The 24,811-nt window shown below is 37.9% G+C and overlaps 1 protein-coding gene and 1 long non-coding RNA gene across 16 annotated transcripts in view; both read right to left on the reverse strand.

The window, feature by feature from the left end:
* The window catches only part of ST7 (suppression of tumorigenicity 7), a 299,415-nt gene that overhangs the window by 169,597 nt on the left and 105,007 nt on the right, over positions 1–24,811 (reverse strand). The window contains exon 1 of one of the 15 annotated variants that reach the window (XM_032276207.1): positions 11,211–12,703. The exons of the other annotated variants lie outside the window; for them this stretch is intronic. The gene's annotated coding sequence lies outside the window, so the exon portion shown is untranslated. Of the gene's footprint in view, positions 1–11,210; positions 12,704–24,811 lie in introns of those variants that run through there. 15 annotated transcript variants of the gene reach the window in all.
* On the reverse strand, positions 21,188–23,407 carry LOC116550287. The gene is made up of 2 exons (XR_004268314.1): positions 22,508–23,407; positions 21,188–22,199 (listed from the first exon to the last, which is right to left on the reverse strand). It is a non-coding gene; the product is annotated as an uncharacterized LOC116550287 (long non-coding RNA).

Here is a 24,811-nt window from a genome sequence, read left to right on the forward strand (position 1 = left end):
ACACCAAACTGTGCTTCCATACACACTTTGTGAGCTCATATCAATTACTAAAGCTCTTAAGTACTTGTCTCTCCATGAGTACCCAAAGTCTCCACAGAAATAACAAGTTAGGGGGATCTTACAGTTAATAATCAACCAAAGGAAAACAAAAATGAGTGCTATTGTCTCTTGCTAGACATCAAGTTTATGATGTAATGGGACAATTGACAGCACAGGAGAAAAACTGAATTATATATCAAGCTCCTATTTGGAATGTCCATTGGAAGATGGCATTTAAATTCCAGTATTTACTTCCTCGTTCTGCAAAATCTACATCCAGAAAACTTAAAAGTTATACTGTATGCCCATTTAAATTCATTGTGCAATGTACTTATTAAAATTTGATTATATCTAATCATACTATAATAAAAAGTAAAAAAATATTTTCCCCTGTCTTCTAAAAATTGTCCAAACAGGCAAGCCACAATCTTTTAAAAATAATTCTGCAAAGGAAGGATGGATATATTTGCCTTTTAGATCATTAAGTTTTAAATTTTCATCTATAGGCTACTGTCAACATTCTAAGCTTTAGAAATTACCAGCGGATTTTCACATACAAAATATATAGTGATAATATCCTTTCCTTCATTTTAGCTGTGCTGAAGCAGCTGGCTTGAAGCAGCTGGCAATCCGAGAGCAAAACCCAGCAGAATGAAGCCAAGCACCTCCTTGACTACCATCACGTGCCAGTGCAAGATCTGCTTTGGTTCCACTTGGCATTTCCTTTTAACCTGCCTCAAAAGATCCCTTCTCAGAATATCTGCATCAGTATGTTAATCCTGGCACTGGGTTCTGAGTATTCATTCTTTCCCCAGCTGCTCTCTGTTTCACACCCTCTAAAATCATGGCTCCCCACGACAAAATGAAAGGCAAAACGGCATATTAATTAAGTACACAGAGAATGAGTGCCATGTACGGTAAGAGGCATGTGCCATGAATATTAATATAACCCAAGCAATTATAATCATTTGAATCTACTTCCTGTGATAAAAAGCCTATACAATAAGAGCTGGCACACCACGTTAGTTGCTCACTCCACAAAAAAGGATGCAGTTAACCTTGGTGAAGGTTAGGAAGCTCTGTTTTAGTCGCTAAGAGGAGGCTTTCATTTTTCTAATAGCATAAGGAACAAATCTGGATTCTCAGCTCTCCAAGATAGCCAGTTACTTTCTGGAGTACTGCTCAATTATAAAAATAAATTTGACTACATTAATTGAAGGTGTGTAACATATTGCAGATAGGTGGTAGCAAAGTGGAAAATATAGGATGAAACAGTTTGTGAGAAAGTTTAAGTCATTCTTAGCCATTGCTGGTTAACTTGTAAACAAATTACTCTGTACTTCAGTAAGTGAGGTAATGTAATAGTAACAAAAACAGCTTAGTTACATCAGAGCCACTATCTACCCTGAGACAAAAAGGAAATGCTTCTTATAAAAGGAAATAATAATAAAAAAGAATTCATTATTTTTGAAATATGCATTTATAATAGAAACAATAATTTACCAAAATGAGACCAAGTATCTTAACTGTGAACCCTACAATAACATATGATGTTGCCCTTTACTATTAATAGCATAAATGAGGTTTCCAGAGGCCTAAATTATCAGACTTGCCAAATCTTTCCATGTAGATCTAAAAGAAAAAAGAAAGAAACTAACAAACACTAATATGTAAGCATGAAATAGAAGATAAAGCAGCTTTGACAGCTTCATGAAATTTCTCCATAGGCTATATACCAGCTCATCCAACACCATGTCAACAAATATCCACTGGATGTGGAATGAAATGTCACTGTGCAGAATTTAAGGGAAATTAAGGAAAGCATCCTTGCTAACAAAGTTGAGACAAAGCACTATACCTAGATTGCCTGTTTGGGGTATGACAAAGAATGTGTATGTCTTTGACCAAACTTTAGTCAGGCTCCTCAAAATCCGCTTCCCAAATAGGTCTCAACTTTTAAACTCTGTGTCCATCTTTGCATCACCCAATTAAAAGAATCTTTCAGCCACAATCTCCCACCCTTCTGGTCACCCTCAATATCTGACCAAATTCCCCAACCCTCCCCCAGGAGATATCTAATCATTCTGGCCCACCTTCAGCCAGAATCTTGTTAGGTCATTTTATCTTCTCAGTAATTTTCAATCCACTGACACACACATACTCACTCTGCTCCCTGTCTATAAAGCCCCCATTTTGGCTGGGCGCCTGTAATCCCAGCACTTTGGGAGGCCAAATTAGGCTCATCACAAGGTCAAGAGATCAAGACCATTCTGGTCAACTTGGTGAAACCCCATCTCTACTAAAAATACGAAAATTAGCTGGGCATGGTAGCGCACACCTGTAGTCTCAGCTACTCAGGAGGCTTAGGCAGAAGAATCACTTGAAATTGGGAGGCAGAGGTTGTAGTGAGCTGAAATTGTGACACTGCACTCCAGCCTGGAGACAGAGTGAGCCTCCCTCTTAAAAAAAAACAAAAACAAAAAAAACTTTTCCTTGTTATATTCAGAATTGAGCTCAGTTCTATACTGGGGTCTCTTTTCCCTCCTGCAACAGCCCTGAATACAATCTGCTTCTACTGCTTTAAATACTGTCAAGTTCTGGTTTTCTTAGTCATTGTGCAACTTTGGAAAACAGGTTGGCAGTTCCTCAAAATTTAAATAATAGAGTTATCACATGATCCAGCAATTCTGCTACTACATATACACTCATGAGAATTGAAAATACATGTTCATGCAAAAACTTGTACAAAAATGTTCTTAGAATTATTGTTCATAAAGCCAAAAAGTAGAAACAACCCAAATGTACATCAAGTAAAGAATGGATAAATAAAATATGGCATACCTATGTAATAAAATAATAGAAATAAATAACAATGGAGCACTGATACATGTAACAAAATGGATGGACCTTGAAAACATTAGGCTAAATGAAAGAAGCCATTCACAAAAGGCCAAATGTTGCATACTTCCATTTATATAAAATTTCTAGGCTATGCAAATCCACAGAGACAGAAAGTAGATTAGTGGTTTCCAGAGAATGGTGGGAGTGGGGAGTGGAAAGTAACTGCTAATGGGTATAGAGTTTCCTTCTAGGATGATGAAAACACCCTAAACTTAGATAGTGATGATGGTTGCACAATTCTGTGAACATACTAAAAACCACTGACTCTCACTTTCTTTCGAGACGGGAGTCTCATCACACAGGCTGGAGTGCAGTGGTGTGATCTTGGCTTACTGCAACCTCCACCTCCTGGGTTCAAGAAATTCTCCTGCCTCAGCCTCCCAAGTAGTTGGGACTACAGGCACACACCACCATGTCCAGCTAATTTTTGTATTTTTTAGTAGAAATGGGGTTTCACCATATTGGCCAGGCCAGTCTCCAACTCCTGACCTCGTGATCCACCTACCTTGGCCTCCCAAAGTGCTAGGATTACAGGCATGAGCCACTGCCCCCAGCCTGAATCTCACATTTTTCTTTTTTTGAGATGGAGTTTTGCTCTTGTTGTCCAGGCTGAAGTGCAATGGCACAATTTTGGCTCACTGCAACCCCCAGGTTCAAGAGATTCTCCTGCCTTAGCCTCTTGAGTAGCTGGGATTACAGGCATGCACTACCACACCCAGCTAATTTTGTATGTTTGGTAGAGATGGGGTTTCTCCATGTTGGTCAGGCTGGTCTCAAACTCCTGACCTCAGGTGATCTGCCCACCTCAGTCTTCCAAACTTCTGGGATTACAGGCATGATGAGCCACTGTTCCTGGCCAAATCTCACATTTTTAAAGGGCAGGTATTACTGTATATGAAATACATTTCAATAAAACTATATTAAAAAAAATAAAGTCATTGCTACAGGTTCATTTGTTCAGTACCTATTTTCTGAGGGCCAACTAAGTGTCAGTCGCTGGAGCTATAACAATACATAGACACAGTCTCTGCCTTCTTATAGTTTATGGTTTTGTGGAGGATACCTGGGTTTAAATCTTGGCTCAACACTTGCGGGAATCTGGGAAAGTATTTTACTTCTTCATCTACAAATAGGGTTTAAAGACAGGTGATTGGCTACTGGAAGGACTTGCTAAATGTTATTATCACTAAATGAGTATAAAGGCAAATTATAAATGTGAGGAGAGGGAAAAAAACATGAATAAATCAGGGGGACTTAGTTTAGGAGGTAGGAGAAGGTTTTTCTTCAGGTAATGACATTTGGGCTGAAATTGGAAGGATCAGTTGGAGGGAGTCGGAAAGGAACTTGAAACCTGCAGACAAAGGAAAGTGTAAGTGCAAAGGTTCCAAGGCAAGGAAGAGTTTAAGATATTTCAGGAACCATGGTCAGATGATGCTAAGCAAGTGAGGGAGAGGTAGGCAGGAGCCAGAACGTGCTGGGTCTTGAAGACCAAAATAAGTACTTTGGATTTTATTCTAAGTACAATGGAAAATCACTGACGGTTTTTGAACAGAAGGACGGCATGATTCAAATTACATTTCAAAAAGATGACTGGCTGCTGAGAGGTGAAGGGCATGGTACAGTCAGAAGGCCACTGCTGTGCTCTAAAGGAAAGATAATCATGACTTGGATTATGCTATCATAGAGATTTTAACAGCCTTCACAGATACACAGAAATAAAAAACAAGGACTTGAGGCAGAATTCCCCCCTATTCTGCTCTATATATGCAGCCTCCACTGGATAGAATACAAAACGAATAGTGAATTGGTATAAAGTGTACCATAAAAGACTTTAACCAAAAACTCCTCAAATTCCTAGTTTTATTCCCAACTTGCTATGGAATCATGGCAAATGATTCCTCACCGATCCTCAGCTCTTTATCAGTATAATTAGAATAATAGCTTTTCCTCAAAAGTTACTCTAAGAACTGTCTAAATACATATGAAAGTGACTGCAGAGTTGCAGGCAGTATGCTTATAAGTGTTAATCAATTTAAGGGATACACCCAAAGGAAAACAAGATACACAATGAGATTGGTCATATTTCCCCCTTTAAGGTCAAAGATGTGTTTTGTTTTGTTTTAATGAGGATAAATTAAGGTTTTTCAATATACGATGGCCTGTAGAGAACACAACAGGGATCCATCTTCTACTGTTCCACAGTAGGCACTTGCTAAGAAACTCTTAAAATTTTTGCAGGTGAAGGTCCTCTCCCACAGACACATCTCTGGGAAGCAAACAGTATTAAGAGAAAGCTTTTCTTTAAAGAAGCCCAGACCAGGGAATGTAGGGACCTGAGGAAGAGCAGTGTACATTTGCTATAAAAGAGCTTTATGAAGCAACTAATAAGAGAATTGATTTTAAGAGATATTTTGGCAAAGTTCTTGACAAAATTATCTGTATTATAGCGTTAAAATTTGACCAAAATAAATAAATTACAGCCAAATTTCACCTGCAAACCACAACACTTTGGTCTTGCTGCTGGTGAAGACACCACTATACACATTATAGTCACCATTTCTCTGAAGCATGTTTGTAATAAGGGTACACTTGGGAACTTTTCTCAAGTTAATTAAACAGTTGTGAAAAAAGCAAATTCTTTTGAGACTTTTCTGGAAGCCCCTGACAGAAGCCTATAGGGAAGCAGTTTTCTAATTACCTTGGTATTTCATTAATGTTTTTCTGACTTTTTATAAGAATTACATCGCATTTATTAAATTTTTTTCTAAGAAAGTATTAACTAGAAGAAAGGCAAAAGAATATATGTTTATTTACTAACATGTTAAGTAGGATAACGTAGAAGAAAAAAAGACTTGCCCATGTATATTGTCCCATAAATTTTAATCTTTTATCTTCAACAGAAAAAGGTGGTAGTTTTTTCTTGTTGAATAAAATGCCATATTAAAAAAAAAAAAAAACCAGAGGTAACAAAATAGAAAATGCCTTTAAATAAATTGCTATATTATGTTGCTGTAGCTATTATTTAATTACTGAAGAAATGTGAGGAAATCTAATTATTTCCCTAAATAGAAATTTAATGTTCTGAAGATTATTGTGCTTCAAATCTTATACAAGAACACTGATACACATTAGTATAAATAATATCTGTTGGGAATTGCTATAAATGGCACATATAGGTATTAAATTTCATCCCCTGGATGTAGTACCAAAGGTATTTTCCAAGTTAGTGTATGTTTTTAAAAATTCAGCTTCCTTTAAAGAAGCAAATAAACTATGCTTCTACAGGAAGAGATATAGAACCGAAAAAGGAGCAGATGGAATTTTATTTTGAGATGGGGTCTCGCTCTATTGCCCAGGCTGGAATGCAGTGGCCCAATCTCAGCCATTGCAGCCTCACCCTCTCAGGCTCAGATAATCCTCCCTCTTCAGCCTCTCAGGGAGTTGGCACTACAGGAACACATCACCATGCCCAGCTAATTTCTGTATTTTTACAAATACAAAACTGGTCTTGACCTTCTGGGCTCAAGTCATCTGTCTATCTCAGCCTCCCAAAGTACTAGGATTATAGGTGTGAGCCACTGTGCCTGGCCCAGAAATATTTTATACAAACTTAAATGTAAAAACCTTTTTCCGGGCCGGGCGCGGTGGCTCAAGCCTGTAATCCCAGCACTTTGGGAGGCCGAGGCGGGTGGCTCACGAGGTCAAGAGATTGAGACCATCCTGGTCAACATGGTGAAACCCTGTCTCTACTAAAAATACAAAATATCAGCAGGGCATGGTGGCACGTGCCTGTAATCTCAGCTACTCAGGAGGCTGAGGCAGGAGAATTGCCTGAACCCAGGAGGCGGAGGCTGCGGTGAGCCGAGATCGCACCATTGCACTCCAGCCTGGGTAACAAGAGCGAAACTCCGTCCCAAAAAACAAAAAACAAACAAACAAACAAAAACAAAACAAAACAAAAAAACCTTTTTCCATGTCCTATCAATAGAAAGAAAAAAAAATAAAGAACAGAAAGAAAACCTTTATCACTGCAAAAACATTTAATCTTTGTCCTGTGCTTAAAGCAAAACAAGAGTTGGGACTATATTTTATAATTCACATAAAATTATCTGTCAAATTATTTAAAAACTTTTATCACTCAGATTTCTAATTTAATTCTGTCTAGGACCTCAAAAAAGAACACAGTGAAATACAAAAACAAAAGCAAAGAAACAAGAAAGCAAACAGTATTCTATTTCCGGTTTTATCTCTGATTTTGATTATTTTTCTATCTACAGGACAATGTCCCTATGTTTAAAAAATAAATTCTTTTAAATATCATTATAGATTAATGAGAACATCTGCAAAGGTCAAAACCAAGGGATTTCTTAACATTCTCTTTTCTACTACTTGAATGATGTGAAAAACTAAAGGAAAGTTTCCAGCATCCTGTGCCACTGTATCTGACTATGTGGGTGGATCAAGTCACTAATAATTCTAACTAAAATGACAGAACTAATCCATTATTTTGGCACAGAATAGATAAACTGAATTGGTCACAAGGAGTGCTAGCCAAGTTCCGGATGTACCATTTTTTAATCCAGTGTTTTACATACGGAGTAGATGAACATAAACATTCGCTTTTTTCCCTACCAAGAATCTAAATTTAACTATGATAAAATATTGTATTAATGATTATATCTTTTGAGGAGACCTCACATACTTCTTGTATCTTAGAAAATGTTAACATGTATTAAATATAATGGTCCAGGAAAGGAAAAGGAAAAAGAATAAACACGTGAACTGCACGGCTACTGCTGCTTAGCAGTCTAACAGGCTAGCTCACTAAAATAAATTCCATAGACTACTATGAAAGTATGATTGAATTTCATATCACAATGAGTAAAAGATTAGTAAGCTATCACCTTTAATCAAACAATACTGATTCAGATCTCCATGACAGCACATGTGCTACAATCAGAATGAGCTCCCTGCTTAGGGGCTGAAAAAGTATAAGACAGAGTACCTGCTGGCAAAATTACCATCTATTATGGACTGAACTTTGTTCCTCCAAAATTCATACGTTGAGGCCTTAGCCCCCAGTGTGATGCGATTTGGAAATGGGGCCTTTGGGAAGCAATTAGAATTAGATGAGGTCATGAGGGAGAGGTCTAAGGGACCCTCATGATAGGATTAGTGTCCTCATAAGAAGAGACCCCTGAGAGCTTGCTGCCTTCCTCTCTCTCCCTCTCCCATATTTCCCCCCTCACTCTGTGAAGACACTACAAGAAGATTGTCTTCTGCAAGCCAGCAAGAACGACCTTGTACCAGAGAAGCAAGTCAGCTGGCATCTTGATCTTAAACTTTCCAACCTTCATAACTGTGAGAAAGAAATTCCTGTTGAGCCACCCAGTCCATGAAATTTTATTATGGCAGCCTGAGCTGCTGATTCATATATCATCAAATCAGTCACACACAAGTTATCCTTTTGAATCAGGACAAACCAGAAATATAATCTGAAAATGTGCTTAGATTCTTAAGCTTTGTCCTACATATTAATTTTCCAAGTGACAACAAATATAAACATTGTTCCTTTTCTTTTTCTGGCACAGTAATGGCTACACTTTTCCTTTTAGTGTCAGTATCCCTCTCTATTAACCCTCTTATATATAACCCTCCATCTTTGCTATGTCTGTGAATTCAGACCTTCCTTTAATTACTAATTCAATTTCTATTCTTCCCCTGTGCCTTTACAGATGTAAAATTCAGGAACTTTGGTCTTAAAAAAGTAGAATATTTACTTCTAATTTTTTCTTATTACTGAGCCTGGGATTCAGATAATTTACATAAATGTTATTTGGGTATCTAATTATTTTACGTAATAAAGAGTTTGCACCAAAATACTTGTAAAAAGCATCATAAATTACTCCTGCTCTCCCTCCACACCAACACAAATGTGTAGAAGGTAAGGTTCCAGTAAGTAAGCAAGCTGGCCAGTGGGACAGGTGAGCCAATGGACTTGAATCTTGTAAGACTTGCTCTTCCTGCTTCCCCCTTTAGTGTAGGAGTCCTTAGAGTTGAATTTTGTGGTTGAGACTGCAGGAAAAAAAAAGCCAAATGGCCAGCCTGACTCCCTACAGCCCATACATGTTGGGGAGCTAAAACTCCTTTTAATTGTCTTTAAAAGGGCAGGAATTAGATTTATTTTTCCATTTATTTATGAGAAAGGCAACATTATATTTTGTTTTTATTGAGACAGAGTCACACTCTATCACCCAGGCTAGATTGCAGAGGCTCAATCTTGGCTCACTGCAACCTCCGCCTCCCAGGTTCAAGTGATTCTCCTGCCTCAGCAACCCGAATAGCTGAGACTACAGGTGCCTGCCACCAGGCCCAGCTAATTTTTGTATTTTTAGTAGAGACCAGGCTTCACTATGTTGGTCAGGCTGGTCTCAAACTCCTGCCCTCAGGTGATCCATCTCCCTTGGCCTCCCAAAGTGCTGGGATTACAGGTGTGAGCAATCGCACCTGGCCAGGGAATATTAAACATTATTTTATTTCATGGTGATCACAAGATTAAGAAAAAAATACATATATATGAAAAACATTATTTTAATTGTTTTAGAAACCCTGCAAACTATCATTTTAATAGAATTACTTTATTGGCTATTAGCTTTCCCACAAATTTATTATCCTTAAAATCACGCTGTAGGTTCTAATCTATTTAACATTATACCTTAAATATATTTGTAAAGCATTTAGTCTTCATATTTTTCATTGTAATGACTTGACAAGATTATGTCATGTTGATGCAGCATTACTTACATACCAGTTTCCTTTCAATGAACATTGAAGTTAAACACTAGGGGCTGATCATCATGTGCACACATATTTCCTTGGGATAAATCCCTAGGGATGAAACCGCTAGACCAAAGGATCTGAGCAATTATTTTCACTTTTCCTACATTTTGCCTTTTTTCCCCCAAGAGAGCTGTACCAATTTTCTTCAACAGTAATGAATGACCCCCTGGTTCCTCTTTAAAGTAAAAGTCTACAAACTTTAGTACAACATTACCAACATGAGATGTTCTCTTTTGTGAAAGGAGGGAGATTACCTCAGTAATTATAAAATTATATCCGTGTGCTATAAATTTAAGCATGATCTTTAATGAGGACTTATATAATAAACTTTTTTCATGTTCACTTTACTAACTGTATTTCTCCCTTATGAATTACATCTCATTTATCTATAAATGTTAAATGAACAAGACTAAATGTTTGGTAGATTAAAATGAACAAATGCTGGTTCCTCAAAAAATTAAAAATAGAATTATCATACATATGATGCAACAAGTCTACTTCTGGGTATATACCGAGAAGAATTGAAAATGGGGTGTCAAAGAGATGTTTGTACACCCATGTTCATAGGAGCATTATTCACAGCACCTTAAAACATGGAAACAACCCAAATTTCTATCAACAGATGAATAGATAAGCACAATGTGGTATATATACACAACAGAATAGAATTCGACTTTAAAAAGGAAGGAAATTCTGATGTAGGCTATAAGATGGACGAACCTTGAGGTATTACTTATGCTAAGTGAAATAAGCCAGTCACAAAAAGACAAATGCTGTATAATCCCATTGATATTAAGTAGTTAGAGTAGTCAAAATCACAGACACAGAAAGTATAACGGTGGCTTCCAGAGTCTGGGGGAAAGGAAAATGGGGCGTTATCAATTAATGGGTACAGAATGTCAGTTTTACAAATGACAAGTGTTACAGAGATGAATGATGGTGATAGTTGCATAACATTATGGATGAATTTAATATCACTGAACTGCACACTTAAAAATGGTTAAAAGATGGTAAATTTTATGTGTATTTTACCACAACAAAAAATATACTTAAAAAAAGTTAATGGCAATATGTAGGTGGTGGCTATACAGCTATTCACTGTGTGAACCTTGAAAGAGCCAATCCCTCAGGATAAATCCTGAGTTGCTAGCTGGGCCTAAATTCAATTAAGAGCCAGGAGACCATTTATTGACTAGAGGTCACACATGTACTCTGAGTTCCTGGAAAATCTACACGTCTACTTAACTGAGACTTTCATAGGTGCCTGTTCCTGTTTATGTTCCCTGAACCAACCAATAGGCTGTGACCTATGTTAGCCAATCAGAACTAAGGAAGTTCGAGTTCTTCATTTGCATAAGTGGACCTGAGTGCAAATCTGAACAGGAACTTTCTGTAAAAAGCAAACCCTCCCTTTGTTCTATGGAACTCACCTTCATTTTACACCGAAGGCTGCATCTCTCCAGTTTGCAAACTGATGGAATAAAGTCTCTTTCCTCTAAATTCCTTTTCAGATGACTTTTGTTCACAACTCTAAGACTCCTTAAACTTTGCTGTATGTTTGAGGTTTTTGTAATAAAATGTTGAAAAAACTTTCAAAAAATGAACAAAGACTTTACAATTCATAGATAAGATTTTTCAGTCATGTCGGTGCAAATCTATTTTCCCACTTTGCTACCGTTACCATCCTTTTAAAAACTTACTAAGCATACATTTTGAATATTTTTTAAATCAATTTTTCTATTTCTTCCATTCATTCATTTAAAACTAAAAGAGATATTCTTTCACAGTCCTATCATATATTCTATTGTATTTTCTGTTGGTCTGTCCAGAACATGATTTTTTTTCATTAATTTCATTCACTCATTAATTTCCAATTTATATTGCTATATAGTAAAAGATGTCGACATAACTACTTAAAAAAAAAAAACTGCTACCTAGCTTCCCAACACCACTGTAATCCTTCCTTATTGGGAGAAAACACATTTATCCTATCAAGTGCTTATATATTGTTAAATATATTTCTAGACTCAAGTATTGTTCCACAGATCTGTGTTTAAACTTGTTCGTCATTATTACTCATTACCCTTTTCGGGAAAGGTTCTTAGGAAACTCCCATGTTTATTTTTCCATTAGATCATCCTTTCAAGCTCCCCCCAAATTCCCAGAATGATTTTAACTGAAATGGTATTATATTCACAAATTAACTTTGAAAAGTATTTATATAAATTAAAACACTACACATATAGAATAGCATTATCACATATATTTCTATCATACATGTAATAGTTTCACAGCATTTTGGCTTTCTAATACTTGTTCTCAGAATAAAGAAGCTTCGTGCTGGTTTCTTGAAACTATTATTGTTATATAACAACTTCTCTGTAATTCTATTTCCATGTCCAGTCTTTACTTAAATCAGAACATATTTAAAACCCACCTTTTCTTCTAGCTGCAAATAAACCTGAAAAGAGGCAAGGTTTTCCACCTAAGCTGGAATCACAAAAGAGGTAGAGGGAAATTAGTTCCAGCCCATAATTATAGAAACATTTCCCTTATACAATGGTTCTGCAGTCATGAGTTACCTGACATCCTGCTTGCCTTCTCCAAATACAACTGATTCTGCTACTGATTCATAGCTCTCAGGCCTATTTTGATCTCCATTACCCATAGACTCTTATTCTTTGACCAGCCAATGTCTAGCCCCACCCAAGGTCTGCATGCTTCAGCTACCTCCAGACCTTCCCACCAAAAGATCTCACTGCACTTGTGTCAACTGGTTACATTGATCAAACGATGTAAAATTCCAGAACAAAATTTTAACACTTAATCAGACAAATCCTAAATATGGTGGAAGTGTAAGGTCCAAGATCAGAAATATATTAAAAGAAAACTAACAATTAGTTGGTAAGAATTTGATTGATTTTTTGAGACAGAGTCTTGCTCTGTTGCCCAGGCTGGAGTGGGGTGGTGCAGTCTTGGTTCACTGCAGCCTCAGCCTCCTGAGATCAAGTGATCTTCCACCTCAGCCTCCTAAGTAGCTGGGACTACAGGCACACGTCACAACACGTAGCTAATTTTTTTTTTTTTTCTTTTTTGCAGAGACAAAGTCTCACCATTTAGCAGAGCCTAGTCTTAAACTCCTGGAGTCAGGTGATTTTCCCACCTTGGCCTCCCAAAGTGCTGGAATTACAGGTACAAGCCACCATGCCTGGCCAAGAATTTGATTTCATATTAAGATCCACAATACTTCTAACCAGAGACAGTATTTCTAAGAAATATAGTCTCTGAGGGATGACATAATTCTCAACTCCAGAACAAGTTTAGATCTATATCTCTAACATATTCATATATATCCATAAATATGCCAGAAATATCATATATATTACATACATATATACGTTCTCACATATACATATGAATGAACAAAACTTTGCCATTATTTGTGTCCATTCTAGTAAATAAGACAGGCAAAGGCATATTTATTGCCTTGAACACTATTACCTTTTTAAATAATAATCTGTTCAAGGGACGGATCCAAGATGGCCAAATAGGAATAACTCTGGAGTGCAGTTTCCAGCAAGAACAATGCAGAGGGTGAGTGAACACTGCATTTCCAAACGAGTTATTACTGCCCACAGACCAGGAGATTACCAGGCTGAAAAGCACCACAAGCTCCCAGCATGGCTGTTTCAGCCAGTGCAGCAGGTCTCTGCACAAAAACTCACAGAAATCTGGGCGGCTGTTTCAACTGGCGCCTAGAATGCCTGGGAGACAGAGCCACCCATTCAACTGAAAAAAAGGAGGCTGAAACAGGGAGCCAGGTGATCTGGCTCGACGGATCCCACCCCCACAAAGACCAGCAATCTGAAATGCTCTGGATTGAGTTTCACAGCAAGCACAGCTGGACGCAGGACAGTCCAGCTCTGTTGGGGGAAGGGTGTCCACCATTCTGAAGTAGTCCGCTATTACCGAGGCAGTCCTCCATTACTGAGGCAGACCGCCATTACCGAGGCAGTTCTAACTATACCCCTATAAACAAAACCGCGAGGAAGTTCATACAGCAGCTGGGCAGAGCCCACAGCAGCTTAGCAACGCCTCTGCTGGGAGACTGTGACTAGGCTACCTCCTTGCTGGGCAGTGCTGCTCTGAAAAAAAACAGCAGCACATCAGGAACTTATATATAGAGCCCCACCTTCCCAGGACAGGGCACCTGGGAAAAAGGCGGTTTTGAGTTCCACTGCAGCAGACTTAAACGTACCTGCCCAGCAGCTCTGGATAGAACAATGGAGCTCACAGCTCAGCACTTGGGCTCCTACAAGGGACAGACTGTCTCCCGAAGCACCTCTGTGACCCTCGTATATCCAGAGTCCCCTCATAAAGGAGAGCTCAGGCTGACATCTGGCAGGTATCCTTCTGGGATGAAGATAACAAGAAGAAACTGGCAGCAACCCTTACAGTTCTGCAGCCACCGCAGGTGATCCCCAGGCAAGCAGAGTCCGGAGTGGATCTCCAGCAGTCCTACACCAGAGGGGCCTGACTGTTACAAGGAAAACCAAAAAACAGAAAGAAACAAATTCGTCATCAACAAAAAGGATGACCACTCAGAGACCCCATCCGAAAGTCACCAACTACAAAGACCACAGGTAGATAAATCCTTGAAGATGGGAAGAAACCAGTGCAAAAAGGATGAAAACACCCAAAATCAGAACGCCTCTCCTCCTCCAGGGGATCACAACTCATCACCAGCAAAGGAACAAAGCTGGATGGAGAATGAGTCTGATGAACTGATAGAAACAGGCTTCAGAAGGTGGGTAATAAGAAACTACTTGGAGCTAAAAGAACATGTTCTAACCCAATGCAAAGAAACTAATAACCTTGAAAACAGGTTTGGCAAAATGCTAACGAGAATAAACAGCTTACAGAAGAATATAAATGACTTAATTGAGCTGAAAAACACAACATGAGAACTTTGCGAAGCATACACAAGTTTCAATAGCCAATTGAACAAGCAGGAGAAAGGATATCAGAAATTGAAAATCAATTCAATGAAATGAGAAGGCAACATTAGAGAAAAAAGAGTAAAAAGAAATGAACAAAGCCTCCAAGAAATATGGGATTATGTGAAAAGACCTAATCTATATTTGATAAGTGTACCTGAATGTGACGGAGTGAATGACTCCAAGCTGGAAAACACTCTTCAGGATATTATCCAGGAAAACTTCCCCAACCTAGCAAGGCAGGCCAAAATTCAGGTCCAGGAAATACAGAGACCACCACAAAGATATTCCTCAAGAAGAGTAACCCCAAGGCACATAATCATCAGGTTCACCAGGGTTGAAATGAAGGAAAAAATGCTAAGAGCCGCCAGAGAGAAAGGTCAGGTTACCCACAAAGGGAAGCCCATCAGACTCACAGCAGATCTCTCGGCAGAAACCCTACAAGGCAGAAAAGAGTGAGAGAGTGAGGACCAATACTCAACATCTTTAAAAAAAAAAAAAAAAAAAGAACTTTCAACCTAGAATTTCATAACTAGCCAAACTAAGCTTCATAAGCGAAGGAGAAATAAAATCCTTTAAAAACAAGCAATTCCTGAGAGATTTCATCACGACCAGGCCTGCCTTACAAGAACTCCTGAAAGAAGTCAGCCACTCCAAAAATGTACCAAATGATAAAAGGCATCAACACAATGAAGAAACTACATCAACTAATGGGCAAAACAACCAGCTAGCATCTAAATGGCAGGATCAAATTCACACATAACAAGATTAACCTTAAATATAAGTGGGCTAAATGTCCCAATCAAAAGACACAGACTGGCAAATTGGATAAAAAGTCAAAAACCATCAGTGTGCTGTATCCAGGAAACCCATCTCACATGCAAGGACACACATAGGCTCAAAATAAAGGGATGGAGGAAGATTTACCAAGCAAACGGAGAGCAAAAAAAAAAAAACCAAGAGTTGCAATCCTAGTCTCTGATAAAATAGTCTTTAAACAACAGAGATCAAAAGAGACAAAGAAGGGCATTCCATAATGGTAAAAGGATCAAAGCAACAAGAAGAGCTAACAATCCTAAATATATAAGCACCCAATACAGGAGAACCCAGATACATAAAGCAAGTTCTTAATGACTTACAAAGAGACTTAGACTCCCACACAAGAATAGTGGGAGAATTTAACACCCCATTGTCATTATTAGACAGATCAACCCAACAGAAAATTAACAAGGATATCCAGGACCTGAACTCAAGCCTGGACCAAGCAAACCTAATAGACATTTACAGAATTCTCCACCCCAAATCCACAGAATATACATTCTCAGCACCACATCACACCTACTCAAATTGACCACATAATTGGAAGTAAATCCCTCCTCAGCAAATGCAAAAGAACGGAAATCATAAAAAACAGTCTCTCAGACCACAGTGCAATCAAATTAGAACTCAGGATTAAGAAACTAACTCAGAACTGCACAACTTCATGGAAACTGAACAACTGGCTCTTGAATGTTGACTGGATAAACAATGAAATGAAGGCAGAAATAAAGATGTTCTTTGAGACCAATGAGAATGAAGACACAACATATGGGAATCTCTGAGACACATCAAAGCAGGGTCTAGAGGAAAATTTATAGCAATAAATGCCCACATGAGAAGCAAGGAAAGGTCCAAAATCAACTACCCTATCATTAAAATTGAAAGAGCTAGAGGATCAAGATCAAAAAAAACTCAAAAGCTAGCAGAAGACAGGAAATAACTAAGGTCAGAACAGAACTGAAAGAGATAGAGACACAAAAAAACCCTTCAAAAAACTCAATGAATCCAGGAGCTGGTTTTTTTTTTTTAAAAGATCAACACAATAGACAGACTGCTAGCCAGATTAATAAAAAAGAAAAGAGAGAAGAATCAAACAAATGCGATAAAAACCGATAAAGGGGATATCACCACCAACTGCACAGAAATACAAACTACCATCAGAGATTACTATAAACAACTCTATGCACACAAACCAGTAAACCTGGAAGAAATTGATAAATTCCTGGACACTTGCACCCTCCCAAGCCTAAACCAGGAAGAAGTCAAAACCCTGAATAGACCAATAACAAGGGCTGAAATTGAGGCAGCAATTAATAGCCTACCAACCAAAAAACGTCCAGGTCCAGATGGGTTCGCAGCTGAATTCTACCAGACGTACAAAGAGGTTCTGGTATCACTGCTTCTGAAACTATTCCAAACAAACCAAAAAGACGGAATCCTTCCCAAATCATTTTATGAGACCAAAATCATCCTGATACCAAAACCCGGCAGAGACTCAACAAAAAAACAAAATTTCAGGCCAATATCCGTGATGAACATAGATGCAAAAATATTCAATAAAATACTGACAAACCAATAGCAACAGCACATCAAAAAGCTTATCCATTATGATCAAGCAGGTTTCATCCCAAGGATGCAAGGCTGGTTCAACAGACACAAGTCTATAAGCATAATCCACCATATAAACAGAACCAAAGACAAAAACCACATGATTATCCCAATAGAGGCAGAGGAAAACCCTCGACAAAATTCAAAAGCCCTTTATGCTAAAAACTCTCAATAAACTAGTTATCAACAGAACATATCTCAAAATTATAAAAGTTACTTAAGACAAACCCACAGCCAATATCATACTGAATGGGCAAAAACTGGAAGCATTCCCTTTGAAATCTGGCCCTAGCCAAGGGTGCCCTCTCTCACCACTCCTATTCAATATAGTATTGGAAGTTCTAGCCAGAGCAATCAGGCAAGACAAAGAAATAAAGGGTATTCAATTAGGAAAGGAGGAAGTCAAATTGTCTCTATTTGCAGATGACATGATTGTATATCTACAAGACCCCATCGTCTCAGCCCAAAATCTTCTCAAACTGATAAGCAACTTCAGCAAAGTCTCAGGATACAAAATCAATGTGCAAAAATCACAAGCATTCCTATATATCAATAACAGACAAACAGAGAGTCAAATCAAGAGCAAATACCCATTCACAATTGCTACGAAGAGAATAAAATACCTAGGAATGCAACTAACAAAGGATGTAAAGGACCTCTTCAAGGAGAACTACAAACCACTGCTCAATGAAATAAGAGAGGACACAAACAGATGGAGAAACATTCCATGCTCATGGTTAGGAAGAATCAATATTGTGAAAATGGCCATACTGCCCAAAGTAATTTATAGATTCAATGCTATCCCCATCAAGCTACCTATGACCCTCTTCACAGAACTGGAAAAAAAAAAACACCTTAAACTTCATATGGAACCAAAAGAGAGCCCGCATAGCCAAGAAAATCCTAAGCAAAAAGATCAAAGCTGGAGGCATCACACTATCTGACTATACCACAAGGCTACAGTAATCAAAACAGCATGGTACTGGTATCAAAACAGAGATAAAAACCATTGGAACAGAACAGAGGCCACAGAGGCAATGCCACACATCTACAACCATCTGATCTTTGACAAACCTGACAAAAACAAGCAATGGGGAAAGGATTCCCTGTTTAATAAATGGTGTTGGGAAAACTGGCTAGCCATGTGCAGAAAACATAAACTAGACCACTTTCTGACACCTTATACTAAAATTAACTCCAGATGGATTAAAGACTTAAACACAAGGCCCAATACCATAAAAACCCTAGAAGAAAACCTAGGCAAAACCATTCAGGACATAGGCATAGACAAGAACTTCATGACTAAAATACCAAAAGCATTGGCAACAAAAGCCAAAATAGACAAAGTGATCTAATTAAACTCCAGAGCTTCTGTACAGCAAAAGAAACAATCATTACAGTGAACTGGCAACCAACAGAATGGGAAGAAATTTCTGCAATCTACCCATCTGACAAAGGGCTAATATCCAGAATCTAAAAAGAACTAAAAAAGATTTATAAGAAAAAAACAAACCCATTCAAAAGTGGACAAAGGACATGAACAGATACTTTTCAAAAGAAGACATGTATGAGGCCAACAAACATATGAAAAAATACCCATCACTGATCATTAGAAAAATGCAAATCAAAACCACATTGAGATGCCATCTCACGCCAGATAGAATGGCGATCATTAAAAAATCTAGAGACAACAGATGATGGAGAGGATGTGGAGGAATAGGAACACTTTTACACTGTTGGTGGGAGTGTAAACTAGTTCAATCATTGTGGAAGACAGTGTGGCGATTCCTCAAGGACCTAGTAATAGAAATTCCATTTGACCCAGCAATACCATTACTGGGTATATATCCAAAGAATTATAAATCATCCCATTATAAAGACACATGCACACTTATGTTCATTGCAGCACTGTTTGCAATAGCAAAGACCTGGAACCAACCCAAATGCCCATCGATGATAGACTGGACAAGGAAAATGTGGCACATATACACCATGGAATACTATGCAGTCATAAAAAATGATGAGTTTGTGTCCTTTGTAGGGACATGGATGAATCTGGAAGCCATCATTCTCAGCAAACTGACACAAGAACAAAAAAACAAACACCGCATGTTCTCACTCATAGGCAGGTGTTGAACAATGAGAACACAGGGACACAGGGAGGGGGGCATCACACACTGGGGTCTGTTGGAGGGACAGTGGGGGTTAGGGAGGTTGGGGAGGGATAACATGGGGAGAAATGCCAGATATAGGTGACAGGGGCATGGAGGCAGCAAACCACATTGCCATGTATGTACCTATGCAACAACCCTGAATGTTTTGCACATGTACTCCAGAACCTGTTCAAAAGCAGAGACTGTATCTACTATTTGTTTTATTTTTAATTTTTGTGGGTACACAGTAGATACATATTTATAAGGTACATGACATATTTTGAAACAGCCATGCAGTGAGTAATAATCACCTCAGGGTAAATGAGGTATCCATCACCTCAAGCATCTATCCTTGGTGTTACAAACAGTCCTGTTATACTCTTTCAGTTATTTCTAAATGTACAATTAAATTATATTTTATTATAGTCACCCTATTGTGCTAGAAAATACTAGGTCTATTCACTCTTTCTATTTTTGACCATATCCACATCCCCTATATCCACATCACCACCCTTCCCAACATCTGGTAACCATCCTTGTATTCTCTATCTCCATTACTTCAACTGTTTCAATTCTTTGCTCCTAAAAATAAGCGAGACCAGGTGAAGATTCTCTTTCTGTGCCTGGCTTATTTCACTTAACATAATGACCTGGAGTTCTTTTGTTGCAGATGACAGGATCTCATTCTTTTTTTACAGCTGCATAGAACTCCATTGTGTATATATACTACATTTTCTTTATCCATTCATCTGTTGATGGATACTTAGGTTGCTTTCAGATATTGGCTATTGTGAATAGTGCCACAATAAACAGGGGAGTGCAGTGTATCTGCTATTTCTTTGATACCATCACACAGTAGTTGTTGAAGAAATATGACCAATCTATTGACTTAAAAGCTGAGTAAAATTTTTCTACATTGCGATTTCTCATAAAACACAGTATGGAGATAAAAATAGAATTTATAATCCTTAAGTATTTCCCTTTTTTTGATAATGAGCTTCCTCTTAAGAATTATGATGCTCAATTTTACCATAATGAACTATGAAATCAAAACAAATTCAGTCTTCAAGTAAAGCAGCACCATGTCCCTTCATGAAAAAGAAGTCTCCATAACAACCAATAGAAAAGATATAGCAGATGGTATTAAATAGAACATATTCAAAGTTTTCCAGATCAAGTGTTTTTTATGCAAACCGGTCATTAATTTCCAAAGACAGATAAAGCTTTAAAAAATCTTATTCATATTTAACTGGAAAATAAAAATAAAAACTACCATCATGCAAACTTTATGGAAAATAACTGCTTTGTGCAAAAAGAAAATGTGTTACTGAATTTTCTATCTTATTTAGATAAATAACCTGACTGGCTAAGAAACAATTGAATTCCAAGAGGCAAAAACACGTGTTTCCAATTACTCATTCACCCAGGTGAATCAATATTCCTGATTCTCTTGACATCCACTAATAAATATAACAATAAAGAATTAAAAAGTAGAAACCTGTGAAAAATTAGTTTGCATTTTAATGATAGCATATCTAAATCCTGACATATGTGGCCCCCACACAAGAAACAGTCTTCGTAAGTCAGAGGAGTGAAATCAACTGAGGTTCTGCAAAACATCCCACTCAGAATTACTACAGCTACCAGACTTTACAGGTGATAACTGGAAAACACAGAAAGGGATTTTGATTTTTAACCTTTTACTTTATAGCACAAATTGTTAGTCCCAGAAAATTAATATGACAGGCCCATGTTCACATACTACATAGTCAAGGAACTCAGGTTCCTTGACTCTTTATACATCAGGATCTCTTTCTACCTCACTAGCTCTTTTCCTCAATAAAGAAGTTTCTTATACTATATTCAAATGAATGATTTAGTATGGGTCTGAAATATCTTAATATCTAATAATGTTAGACATCTTCAATGGGGCAATTAGTTGCTGTGTTTGAGCACTTGAAGTCAACTAGCCAAGCATAAACATGTTAGCACATAACTCAATCATACAATCTCTTATTAGGAGAAGCCCTGACTTACAGCATGTAAACAAGTATCTTACAACTTCCTAAGACTTAGTTCTTAATTTTAAAAATTCACATTGAATCAACAATATGGAAAAAGTATCAATTATATACAAAACATAAGGTTGAGCACCATGTGAAAAACAGGGTAGTAAAGAAAACAGTCCCTGACGTAAGAAATTTTCAAATCTAGTTTTAGTTTTATACGGGGTTAGCTATCACTCACAGATGTAGGCAAAAGAAAGTCCCTTTTAAATATATAAGAATAAATTGAGTTTTTCTATTCGAATACATAAGTATAATGACATAAATTTGGTAGTTAAATACAGCTCTAAGAATGTATATGAAAACCTTTAAATTGGCCACAATTTAAAATAATTACATTTTAATACTATATCTTTCAAAATCATTAAAAAAAATACAAAACTCAATAAAAACTAAATCTAAAGCTTTAGATCATCCACAAACAGATAAGCACCTACTGTACTTTATCTCAGATACTGATACAATATTGAAATGGGCAGGATCAGAGCTAGGATCCTTCAATACACCACCAGCATCCTCCCTCAGGGTGACCCTGATGTAGAGTAATCTCTCATATATGTAATCTCTTATATGTGTAATTGAGCATCATAATTCTTAAGAGGAAGCCAATTATCAAAAAAGGGAAACACTTAAGAACTATAAATCCTATATTCACATCCATCCTGTGTTTTATGAGCAATCACAAGGTAGTAAAATTTTACTCAGCTTTTAAGTCAATAGATTGGCCACATGTCTTCAAGATCCTTGTGTAAGGATCTTGTGTAAGATTCTTTCTACTTGGCTGGGTGTGGTGGCTCACGCCTGTAATCCCAGCACTTTGGGAGGCCGAGGCGGGTGGATCACGAGGTCAAGAGATTGAGACCATCCTGGTCAACATGGTGAAACCCCGTCTCTACTAAAAATACAAAAAATTAGCTGGGCATGGTGGTGAGTGCCTGTAATCCCAGCTACTCAGGAGGCTGAGGCAGGAGAATTGCCTGAACCCAGGAGGCGGAGGTTGCGGTGAGCCGAGATCGCGCCATTGCACTCCAGCCAGGGTAACGTGAAACTCCGTCTCAAAAAAAAAAAAAAAGATTCTTTCTACTTTACACTTTCTTCTATTTATCTTCTTTAATCTCATGTAACTCTCACAACTCTGGGCAAGAAATATCAGCACTGCACAAAAACCCTTTTATCACCTGGCACAGCATTCCCATCTCACCTAGTGTGATTGTTAATGCTTGATTGGATTAAAGGATGCAAAGTATTGATCCTGTGTGTGTCTGTGATGGTGTTGCCAAAGGAGATTAACATTTGAGTCAGTGGACTGGGGAAGGCAGACCCACTCTTAATCTTGTGGGCATAATCTAATCAGCTGCCAGCCACTACAGAGCAGGCAGAAAAACATGAAAATGCTTCCTGCTCTCAAATATCAGACTCCAGGTTCAGTTTTGTGTCTCGGACTGGCTCTCCTTGCTCCTCAAGCTTGCAGATAGCCTATTTTGGGACCTTATGATCGTGTAAGTTAATACTTAATAAATTCCCTTTTAGATATATGTATATGTATATCTATGCTATTAGTTCTGTCCCTCTAGGGAACCCTGACTAATACACCTAGTTAACTAAGCTGGAACAAAAAGTCCCGCTGTCAGTTTCAATAGAAAGAAGGAAGAATACCAGAAAGGGGGAGATGTGTAATTTACCCAGATATGAACACCAAAAGCACCTGATATTTTATCAGATAAATAAATTCACACTACCCAAATGAGCAAATAAGGACTTACAAAGGTTAGTACAGTGTAGTGATTGGAGCATAGGCTATTGGTAACAATGACTTGAGTGCAAATCCTGGATCCAGCAAAGAAAAGTTGTGCAATCTGGGATTATTCACTCAATTTATCTGCACCTAAGTTTCTTCATGTATAAATTCAGGGATAATCCCAGCACTTTGGGAGGCCAAGGCAGGAGAATCACTAGAGGTTGGCAGTTAGAGACCAGCCTGGCCAAATGGCGAAACCTCATCTCTACTACAAAAAAAAAAAAAAAAAGAGTCCGGTGTAGTGGCACACCCCTGTAATTACAGCTATGTGGGAATGTGAGGAAGGAGAATCTCTTGAACTCAGGAGGCAGAGGTTGCAGTGAGCTGAGATCACATTACTGCACTATAGCCTAGGCAACAGAGCAAGACGCCGTCTCAAAAAAGAAAAACAAAAACAAAAAAAATTAAGAAGAAAAAACAAATAAATAAATTGGGGGATAACAATGGTACCTACATGTTACAGAGGATTAAATCAATCAAACCGAATCCTTGGTACAGTGAGTTACTTCTTAATAATTGAGCAATTACTGGGTGACTATTAATCACTAGTGTACATAATTCTGATGACTTCAATGAAACTGTCCAAGACCATGCATCTAATAAGTGGAGAAAAAAATGTTAACTTAGGACCAAGGAATGCTTGGCTGGGGTTCCTTATACTACATTACCACCACATACAATGTGTAATATTCCTAATTCATCTGCTTTTCCTTGTTTGTAGCCCATATTTCTTCATCATTGTAAAGAAATATCATGAGATGGATGTATTACTGAAATCCAAATGTATTTGCTGCATTTTCCTGGCATGTCCAGCAGAGTTCAATAACAAACATCTGAGAGATACTGGTTGTTTTTTTTTTTTAAAAAAAAAAGCAATGTGCTGGGGAAATGCTCACATAGAACTCAGCAGGTGAAACTGTTTTGTTCTTTACCCATGAAGATCTATTAGTCAAATTACCAAATAAACCAAAAACCAAAACCCACACTTTAAGCACAGCACATTTATAGTACAGACAAAGTGTGATAAAGGAATAGAGTAATAAAGGCAAAATTCACTTATATTTTGTGTTCATGGGGTCCTTCTAAGAAGAAAAGGAAAACACAACAATAAATGTCACCTGCTAAGTAGATTCCCAGCTCAACTCTATCCACCTCCACCTCAGGATGCATGTGCGATGTATTGTGTCACAGGCATAGTAGTAAGGAGCAGCAGTTCCTGATCTCTGAAGGATTTTATGAGACTTGTGCTGCAGCACTAGAGGACCAGCTTGACGATTCCAAAAATGGAGAAGGCTGGTAGAAAGACACAACCTTACTGAACAATGCCTCCACTTCACTGGCTGTGTTCTTTTGTGTTTTAGCTTTAACATAAGCAAAGCATACCTAAAGGAGTGTGTGCACAGGTTTTAAAATACAATATGTAGAGAGTGCTCAGAGTGTGGGAAAGCTAGCTAAGGTCAAAACTGTCTAGATGGCTAGGCGCAGTGGCTCATGCCTGTAATCCCAACACTTTGGGAGGCCAAGGTGGGCAGATCACGAGGTGAGGAGTTTGAGACCAGCCTAGCCAACATGGTGAAATCCTGTCTCTAC

The sequence above is a fragment of the Sapajus apella genome, unplaced genomic scaffold, assembly GCF_009761245.1.
Source record: "Sapajus apella isolate SASKATOON/1434 unplaced genomic scaffold, GSC_monkey_1.0 scaffold7, whole genome shotgun sequence".
Classification (NCBI taxonomy): domain Eukaryota; kingdom Metazoa; phylum Chordata; class Mammalia; order Primates; family Cebidae; genus Sapajus; species Sapajus apella.